Source organism: Nannospalax galili, unplaced genomic scaffold (assembly GCF_000622305.1).
Source record: "Nannospalax galili isolate Female #2095 unplaced genomic scaffold, S.galili_v1.0 scaffold581, whole genome shotgun sequence".
NCBI classification, from domain to species: Eukaryota; Metazoa; Chordata; class Mammalia; order Rodentia; family Spalacidae; genus Nannospalax; species Nannospalax galili.
In genome coordinates, this window is record NW_008345699.1 from 1,083,430 (window position 1) to 1,093,088 (window position 9,659).

Below are 9,659 nucleotides of genomic sequence, written 5' to 3' on the forward strand. Positions count from 1 at the left end.
CTGAAGAGATTGAAGAGATGTCTCTGAGGTTAAGAATACTGGCTACTCTTGCAGAGGACTCAGGTTTGATAACCAGTACCCACATAGCAGCTCACAATCATCTAAAACTCCAGTTTTAGGAGGTCCAATGCCAACTTCTGACTTTCATGAACACTGCATGGATATTTACCATATCCATGGAGACAAAATGCTCATTCATGTAAAGTAAATAAATATTTTTTTTAACTTGGCTAGGATGACTGGAGAGATAGTTCAACGGTTAGGAGCACTGGCTGCTCTTGCAGAGGACCTGGATTCAGTTCCCAGCACCCATCTGGGGATCTGACACCCTCTTCTGGCCTCTGCAACATTGCAGGGTATGGGTGCACTTGCATATGTGTAAGCAATACACTCATACACATAAAATAAAAGTAATAAAAATATATTTTTAATTGGTTTAGGGACAGTTGTGGAAGGGGGGAAAGGAAGATTGTGAGAACCAAAGTTCGTGTATGAACATAAGGAAACAGAGTCTTCCAGTCTACTGCGTACTTGTTCATATGAACTTACAGCAATGGTGACATGTACAAGACACATGCAAGCTCAATTAAACCAAAAGCCCAGGATAAAACTGAATAAATGGGGATGATGCCCCAACCCTAGCCCAAGAACTATTAGCAGCTGATTACTATGAGTTGAGGGACACTTGATATTCTTTAAAAAAGTCACTCTAGATAGGCTGACTAGACCCTAATGAATGAACTCACATCCAGGGACATATGGGTACACAAACTTGACTCAATATGCCTTAATATTTATGAAAAAAATGCATGAAATCTGATGGAGGAGCTATAAGGGGGTGCAGATAAGGGAGGGGGTCTGGGTATGATTAAGAGGCACCTGCACTCAACCATTTTCCCACATACATATGGTAAGAAAATTTTTGAAAAAAAATGAGGAAACCTGAATTTCATTCAAGTCTAGATGCCATAATAACATAGATTCTAAGAATAAAATTAAAGGTATTGTCACAAGTATGAAACAAGGAAGGAAGAAGAAACACAAACGAAATGAAAGGACGCTGTGAGAATGTCATCTTCTTCTGATAAGAAAATTTGAAAATTTTATAAGAAGTGAAAAGTAACTAATGAAACCTGTTTATAAATAGTATTTACAATTGTGTTTGCAAAAGTCATACTGCAAAAATTGACTCTGTAGTGAAATTTCCTTTGAAAACAAAATGTGAAACAATAACATAAAATTTGTATGTTATTATGGGCTATTGTAATATTCATCTGCAGTCACCGCCAGCAGTGGCTGCTCCTCTGTTCTCGTGGGTGCTGCTCCTTCATTCTCATGGGCATTAAGGCTGTTCCTCCATGTGCCCTGGGCTGAAGCCGCTCTTCTGCCTGTCCTGGGCTGAGACCATTCTTCTGCTCGCCTTGTGCTGAGGCAGCTCTTCTTCTTGGCCTGTGCTGCCTACTGTTGTCGCTGCTTCTGCCCGGTCCCAGACCCCAGGGCTGGTGAGGAGACTGCTGTCAGTGGAGCCACATTCAGACGCAGGAGACCAGGTTCAGTGACACAAGTCTGTTTTATTTCAGGAAGGCACAAGCTTATATAGGGGTGGTGGTCCAATCACAGCACAGCAAGTAGGATACCTTATTAGCATAACAGGTTTAGCACCCTATCAGAACATATTTAGCTTCCTATCTGTCACAGAATAGTGGGTAGGGTGCCTCATTAGCATACTGGGTTTCAGATTACAGGGCATGGAGTCCTGGAAACCACGTGGCCCTGACAGTTGCAATATCACCCTAGGCTCAAGCTTGTCTCCCACATTCATCTTATTTACAAATTAGCTGAAATATTCATAAATAATTAGGATTTCAAAACTAGACAACCAAGTAAACAACTTCCAAGTGTTCTTCAAAGGCAACAAAGTCTAAGCCCATAAAAGGATTTCTGGCCCCATCTTTCACTAACTAATAACAATAGTGATAACCTATGTCAGATTAAAATGATGCACTTAATATAGAAATCTCTCTTTCTGTTCAGGCTTTTGACCCTGAACAGAACTAGGTCCAATGATTAATGTATTATATTTTAAATTACATACATTATTTGTCTTCATTAGTAGAGATTGGAAGTTCAGAAATGTTATAATGTTTAATGAAGTGGAGGATATTGAAGAGACCCAGAAATTGGGTGTTCATTTTTTAAAACTCAGACTGAAAATAACATGACAAGTACACATAGAGTGATATAGTCATGAATTTCTCTTGAAATAAATATAAAACACACAACTGTATCAAGGTATATGTGTGTGTGTGTGTGTGTGTGTGTGTGTGTGTGTGTGTCAATTTCTTCTTTAAATACATCACTACTATTTTACTTTATTTTAAATATGTGGTCTCAAAATTTCTGAGTTAGCTTATTTTCAGCTACCTCATTAAATAGTTAACATTTGAATTCTTTTTTTTGTTTGTTTGTTTTTTTTTGAGACAGGGGCTCCCTGTATCCTCAGCTGGCCTAGAGCTTACTATGTAGGCCAAGCTGGTCTTGAACTCACAGAGATCCACATGCCTCTGCCTCCCCATTACAGGGATTAAGGGTTTGTGCCACCGTGCCCTACTACTCAATAACTAACATTTGAATTTTCAATTAATTCTAAATAACCAAGGATTTATGTCTTTAAAAAAAAGCATATTTGGAAAATCTTCTAAGAATTTTGTATTAGTACTTTTCTGTTGTGATAGAAACACTGATCAAAGCAAATTATAGAAGAGTTTATTCAAGCTTAAGTTTCCAGGGGAATAACAGTCTGTCATGGCAGGGAGGCATGGTGTCAAGAGGTGGCTGGAGCAGGCACAGAAAGCAGAACACTCACATCTTCAAGCAGGTACAGGAATCAAGAGAGTGACTCAAGATCCAACAATGCTTAAGGACTCTAAACCTGTCCCAGTGATGTGCTTCCTCCAGCATGGTCACACCTTCTAAGACCTCCCAAAACAGTGCCACCAAAATGTCCAAATACTTGGAGCCTATGGAGGACATTCTCATTAAAACATCCACAAATGTTAAAGATTACTTAAATGTGTATTCTGACACATATTCAAAAGGTACAGAGAAATATCTCGTCTACCTCAACTTGTCACAAGTGATATTACTTATTTTATGTTTACATTGTCAATAAATTTTATTAACACATACAATATGTTTAAATGCTTTTTGTAGTAGTATTTTTATTACTTTAAAGGTTAGTATAGAAAGTAATGTTGTTTTATATTATATAATTAGCATATACATTTATGAGTTCTGTCAGGCTTTTATAAATTTCCTGAGTGCAGATTCCATTTCTGCCTTAGATCATATCTCTGGATCAGGGTCCTCATGGTAATATTCACTGATTTATCATTATTTTATCTTTTAGGAATTGTACATAAATGAAATATTAATTAATTGCATTACAGCAGGAGCAAGTTATCAAAAGAAACTCTGTGATAAAGTGCATATGCTAAGACATCCTAAATTTAATAACAATGTGTATATAGTGGAAGAGGGGAATTAAGGGAAGTAGTTCCATGTCAAATGAACATGGAGACCAAAGTGGATGCTATTCCATTACTTTAGGTAACCAGGGCCATCTGCCCTCATTAACCACAAATCGTTCTTATGAAAGACTGCTCATCTTCAAGCATTCCATCCCTATTTTGTTATTCCACTCTTCCAAATCATAGCCATTATAGACTCTATGTAATCAAATTTAGTTTTGCTTCCCCTCAAAAATACTCTTAGGTCCAGTATATTAACATCTAACTTTACCAGGTGGATCTATATGTTAGTTATGGTAAGAGCTTGTCCTGAGACTTGTTCATGGTTTCTTGTTGTTTTTGTATTGTTTGAAGTTTTGGATTTACTTTTTGTTTGGGTTTAGGTTTGTTTAATATTTAATAATAATTATCAATTCAAAACTTTTGTGTATCTTTGTGTACACCTGTGCAGGATTGTCTAGACTGAGGTTAGCCTCTGAGAAAAAAATCTGTGAGGAACTGTCTTCATTACATTAATTGATGTGGGAAGATTCATCTTAGTTGTGATTGGCCCATTCTTTACACAGTTGATCCAGTGACAGTTGGGGAGGGGCGTTAATTCATTGATCTCTTCTCTTGACTGTGAATGTAATATGACCAGTTCTCTCAAGCTCCTGATACTGTGATAGAAAGTAATTATTCCTTGAAAAGATAGATTGCTATCTGAATCTTTGAGCTAAATAAACCTTTTCTACTTTAAATTGCTTTTGTCATATCATTTTATTGCAAGAATAGGAAAAGAAAATAAGATGGTTACTTGTTTATTTTCTAACAAGCATCTACAGACATTCAGTACACATTTTCATTTCTTTAGATCTCTGGAGTTTGAATTTAACAGATTTTTTAAAATTTTGATACTTTAGATTAAAATATTATCATGTTAAGTATACTATAAAATCACTTATGTTTATGCTGGTATGAGCATTACATAATTCTCAACCATATTTCAGTAAGGTTAATTTATGGTTTCTTTTAAAATTAGAAAAACAAAACTTACACAAAAGAAATGAGAAACTAGAATGAATTACAGTTTAATTAGCTCAGGTCCTCAAAATCAAATGTTTTATTTGTACTCTAAAAATATTTATTAATTATTTTTATTTTTTATGTGCATGAATGTATTGCCTGCATGTAGGTAGATGTACCCCTGTTGGGCATTGCCTGCAGAGGTCAGAATCGGGAACCAGATCCCCTGGAATTGGACTTACAACAAGTTGTTAGCTATCATGTGGGTCCTGGGACTCAAACTCGGGTCTTCTATAAGAACAGGCAGTGCTCTTAACTGCTGTGACATCTCTCCAGCCCCTTATTTGTCTTTTTGGTACGTTTCATGAAGCTACATTTGTCAATGCTTTTCCTAAAATTTTTATATATTTTTTATGTTTTTAAAAGAAACATTTCATTACAGCTTTAACATACTCAGTAACAGTTTCCAGAGCAAAGACACATCTCTTTCAAAAGTGGCCATAAAATTTTTAGGTTCACTGTTGAGTTAATACAGTTATACAATATTGAACTCAGTATTAACCGTGTAAGACACAAAATTGAATGAGGTTTTAACCTTTAAAAAAAATCTCCATTTCATTTTAAAATATACTTTTTCTTACAGAAAGATTCATTGTTTTTGTTAATAACATTGAGATGTTGGCACATGCGTCTCTAATCTGTATGTATCTGATTATTACTAGTCATAATCAGTTGCTCTCGGACCCTTGGCACCTGTGTATGTCTATAAAGTCATTGAGTAGATGTCAATGGTAATTAATGTTTATAAACTCTACTTATTAACATGATGTAAATTTTTATGCTTCCTCCTCAAATATAATTTATTTTTTAAAATTTGTTGATTTTTTTGTGTATATCACACAGAACATCCCAAACCATCTTAATCACCTATATACCCACATCCCAGATGGCACCCTCCCATAGCCTCCCTCCCTCCACAAGAGTACTTATATTCTGTCATCCCTGCTACTGTCTGCTGTGTTGTCAGCACCTCCAGCTGTTCCCCACTACCTGCCCATCTGGTGAATGTAGTCAGCTTATCTAGAAGTCTTTGTTTTGGGAAGGTCAGCTGTTCCTCATGTAGCAGCAATCAGTTGTCAATATTCCTTTAGATAAGATTGGGGTCTGCTGTTTATTTTCCCAGTTCTATGCTGGATTACTATCTGGGAGTCCCTTGGCCCACCCAGGCCAAAAACTCAAAAGAAGGTATCTCCTATCTGGAATTGTTGCTTTTTATGCAGCATTTAGCTGTATATATGGAGTCTTAAGAAAGTTATATTGGCCCCTTTAATCTTTGGTTATACTGTCCTTTTGGGTATTTAAGGCTATAAAGTTGGCCCAGATAAATCAATTTATTTTTACTCTTAAGACTGTTTGAGGATCGGTGTTGAGGATCTGTTCCTCAGGGGTCATATAGGCTTGGGAGGTGCACCTGGCTCTTTTCTTTTGCCAGTTCCACCTATGTGAACATAAGTCAAAGGTCCTGCTCAAATCAACCATGGCTGGCTTTGCTTGGAAGCATGGAGGAAATATTTCCTCTGTCTTAACCCTCCACTTTGTAGACTGGATACTGGTTCAAGTCCATCTAGTGGCATCTCCATGGCTGCCTTGATCAAGAGGACAGGTGACCCACCACAATTACAGAACATTTTGAGATGTTCATAGTCCCCTGGAACTAGTCTACCTAGGAGGGCAAGGAGAAAGAATAAAAACCTTTATGTCCCTCTGACCAAATTAGCATAGGCCTCAAAGTATGTCTGTTAAAAATCCAAGAAGGTTAGTTCCACCAGTCTGGCACTTTTAATCACCATGTGCGTGTAGATGAATCTTGGGCAAAGACCAATTGTTCTCAGACAAACCTTGCCTAGACATATATTTCTTGAGCTGCTATGTATAATTTGTCAGTAGGTTGTTGGAGTAATATGGTTCCCTCTGTTCTTCAAAACAAGCTAGGCTTTGTTCATCTTTTGCATTGCCTCACCCCTGCATCATGGTTTTCCCACTTAAGGTGACCCATCCCTCCCCCCTTTCTCCCTTAATAATACCCTTCTCCTATGGTCCTACCTCTCTTGAGCTCCTCCTTTCCCTTTATTCCCTAGGTTCCTTGTATACCCTTCCCTCCCCCCTCCCTTAAACTAACCCAAATTTTAACCATATCTCCCTTATTAATGCCTGTCTCCTACTGTTCCCTTTCAGGTTCTTTCTTTTCCTTTACCTCCCTGTCTCCTTTCCATTATCCTGGTTCCTGTAGTTATGTCTGGATACATACTCACTTATCAGAATTTGATTCTAGGATCCACATATGAGGGAGAACATACATCGATTTTTTTTCTGAGTCTGTGTTACTTCACTTAATATAACAGTTTCTAGTTCCATCCATTTACCTGCAAATTTCATGATTTTCTCTTTCTTTACTGCTGAGTAAAACTCTATCGTATAAATGAACCTCATTTTCATTATCCACTCAACAACTGAGGGACAGTTAAGTTGCTTCCATCTCTGAGTTATTGTGAAATTTTTTTTATTTTAATAAGTGAAATTTCATTATATTTCTGTCTTTGGGAAATTAAAAATTAATAAGTATTTCTTTGTTATGAGACGTGGTGATGATCAATCTTTTTTGATAATCCAGTCTCTTACTGTGACTACAAAACAATATATAATATCTGAGCAAATGCTAAAAAGCTTCATTTTCTGAATTTTCAGAAAGGGATATAATTTTTCAATGGGAAGAGACCATCTCTTGCTTTAACACAATGAAAATGTGTATAATGGATCTTTGTAACTTTGGTGTTATTCTTAATTGCCTTGTGAATTTTCTCTCATAGTATGCTTCTAAGTGTAGAAAAATTAAAATTATTCCTACTCTGCCTGAGGTGAAATTTCTCTTCACTTTATATGGTCCTATTTACAGCTCATGAATCTTCTCAACACCATCTGTTATGTAATTATTATGTTACTCAGCTAACTTTGTTCTAAAATAACCTTACTTAATCATATGAGATGATTAGAGTAGCAAACACTTTTAGCACTGTGTAATCAAAAATGTTTATTTTTATAGTTAGAGAAAATTCTGAATAGAATCAATGTCACAGCCTAACCAATGACTAAGAAAACATGCCACAGAGATTTTTTTCTTTTAAATTAATTTTAATCTGTAATTTAACTAAAATTACCATAATGATATAAATAAGCTCACAAATTTAAGATGTGAACATTTCCTCATTAAGGGGAAACCTATTTAGAATAATGAGTTACATTTAATCTTGATCTTTTTACTATATTTTTTTTCTTTTCCAAGTGATAGTGCTAACAATTAAAATATAAGTATATGAAACTGTGTTGTCTGGAAACCACAGGGTAGTTGTGCATATGAACTCATAGCACTTATGGCAGCATTCACAAAACCTGTGCAACCCAAACTATACAGGGCCCAGCATGGATGGTGGAAGTTTTCAGGAAGCCCCAACCCTAGCTGATGATCTGTTGGCATTTGATAGATGCTGGGAAGTGGTCAGTTTTCCTTACTATTGGGATGCCTAGTATGCCTATTCGAGTGACAGACTCTGAGAAATGGACCCATGCCCAAGAGCTCTTGAGAAAACACAGATTAGATTAAATAGGTCTTTTAAAAATGACAAATAAAACGGGTTAAAAAAACAAATGTTCTCCCTAAACTTTGATTAGACATATATTTTGTTCATAAAACTAGTTGACTAAACTATAACCTTAGAAATTTTAAGATTATGTGTATATTACTTTTGTCTAATCCTTTGTATATCATAACAAACCTACACAGACCTTCATCAACTTACTTAGGCTTTCTCATTTTTTTCCTTTTTGAAAATATCTCCATCCTCATATCCTTTTAACATCTTGTACATTCTCATTTCCTTTTTCAATAATTATGAGAGATATTAACGTTAACAAATACACTTTCATTCTGTTGTGAGAATTCTTTTCCTGGGAATACCAAGCAATGCTTGTCCCCTTTTGAGGTTTTTTTTTTCTTGTATGAAAGCATATCTCTTTGCAGGTCTTAACTTATTCCTGTTGTTTTCATTACAGGCATGAAGATAAATACTTTAAGTCAGGTTAAAAATTATTTTTTCATCATTTAAGGACTTAAACCAGGTGCAAAATAATGTAGGTTGGGCCCATGGGCTAGCTCAGATGTTAGAGACACTTGCCCACAAACCTGATGATCTGAATTCAGTCCTAAATTTTCCCAGAAGGTGATTGGTGATCACCTCTGATCTCACCATATGTACTATGCACATGCATGTCCACTTTCATATGTATATACATTCACATGCAGTGAATCAGACTGTTCCATGAGTCTAGCATTTCTGTGTTGAAATATATATATATATATGAATATATATAAACATACACACACACACATATATACACACACACACACACACACACCCCTTTTGACAGGTTCATAATTCAGTTTTGTTTCAGTATTTTGCTCTAGTACGAGGTTAACCAAATGACATTCTGCAGCGACTAAACTCACATCTCTGCTCAAAACTTTCAGTTTTCAATCCCTATTTTCACTAGGGTGAGGGGTGGGTCTACAAATACACATGAATTTACGTTGCAATAATGTGTGTTGGATTACTACAGAAGTCATGAAGATGTGTAGTCTCATACAGTCTGAGCTGCCCTTTCATGAATTCTGCTTAATTATCTAGCTTCCTGCTGTCCTCAAACCAGTGACTGTCTAACACTGGGGCCTGCTGCTACCTCACCTACTGGGACCAGCTGGTGTTCTGCAACAAAAAGCAGCAAACTCAAAGAAACCTCATGAAAGCCCACCCGGCCTCTCAAGAGTTCTTTCCTTCTACTTTCTGCCTTCAGTGACATCAAACAGGTGTTTTTGTTCAAAACATTTGATCCAGAATATACCATTTCTATATGCACTAGGCTGATTAGACTACTCTGTCATTAGTAGAACAGGGCCCTGATAATTGATTTTTATCCATAAGTGATAAAGGAATATCATCAAACTGTTCAACAGTGCTACAGAGCAAAAGATTAAAACTACTTTTAATTTTAAAAGATTTTTAAACTCTTTTA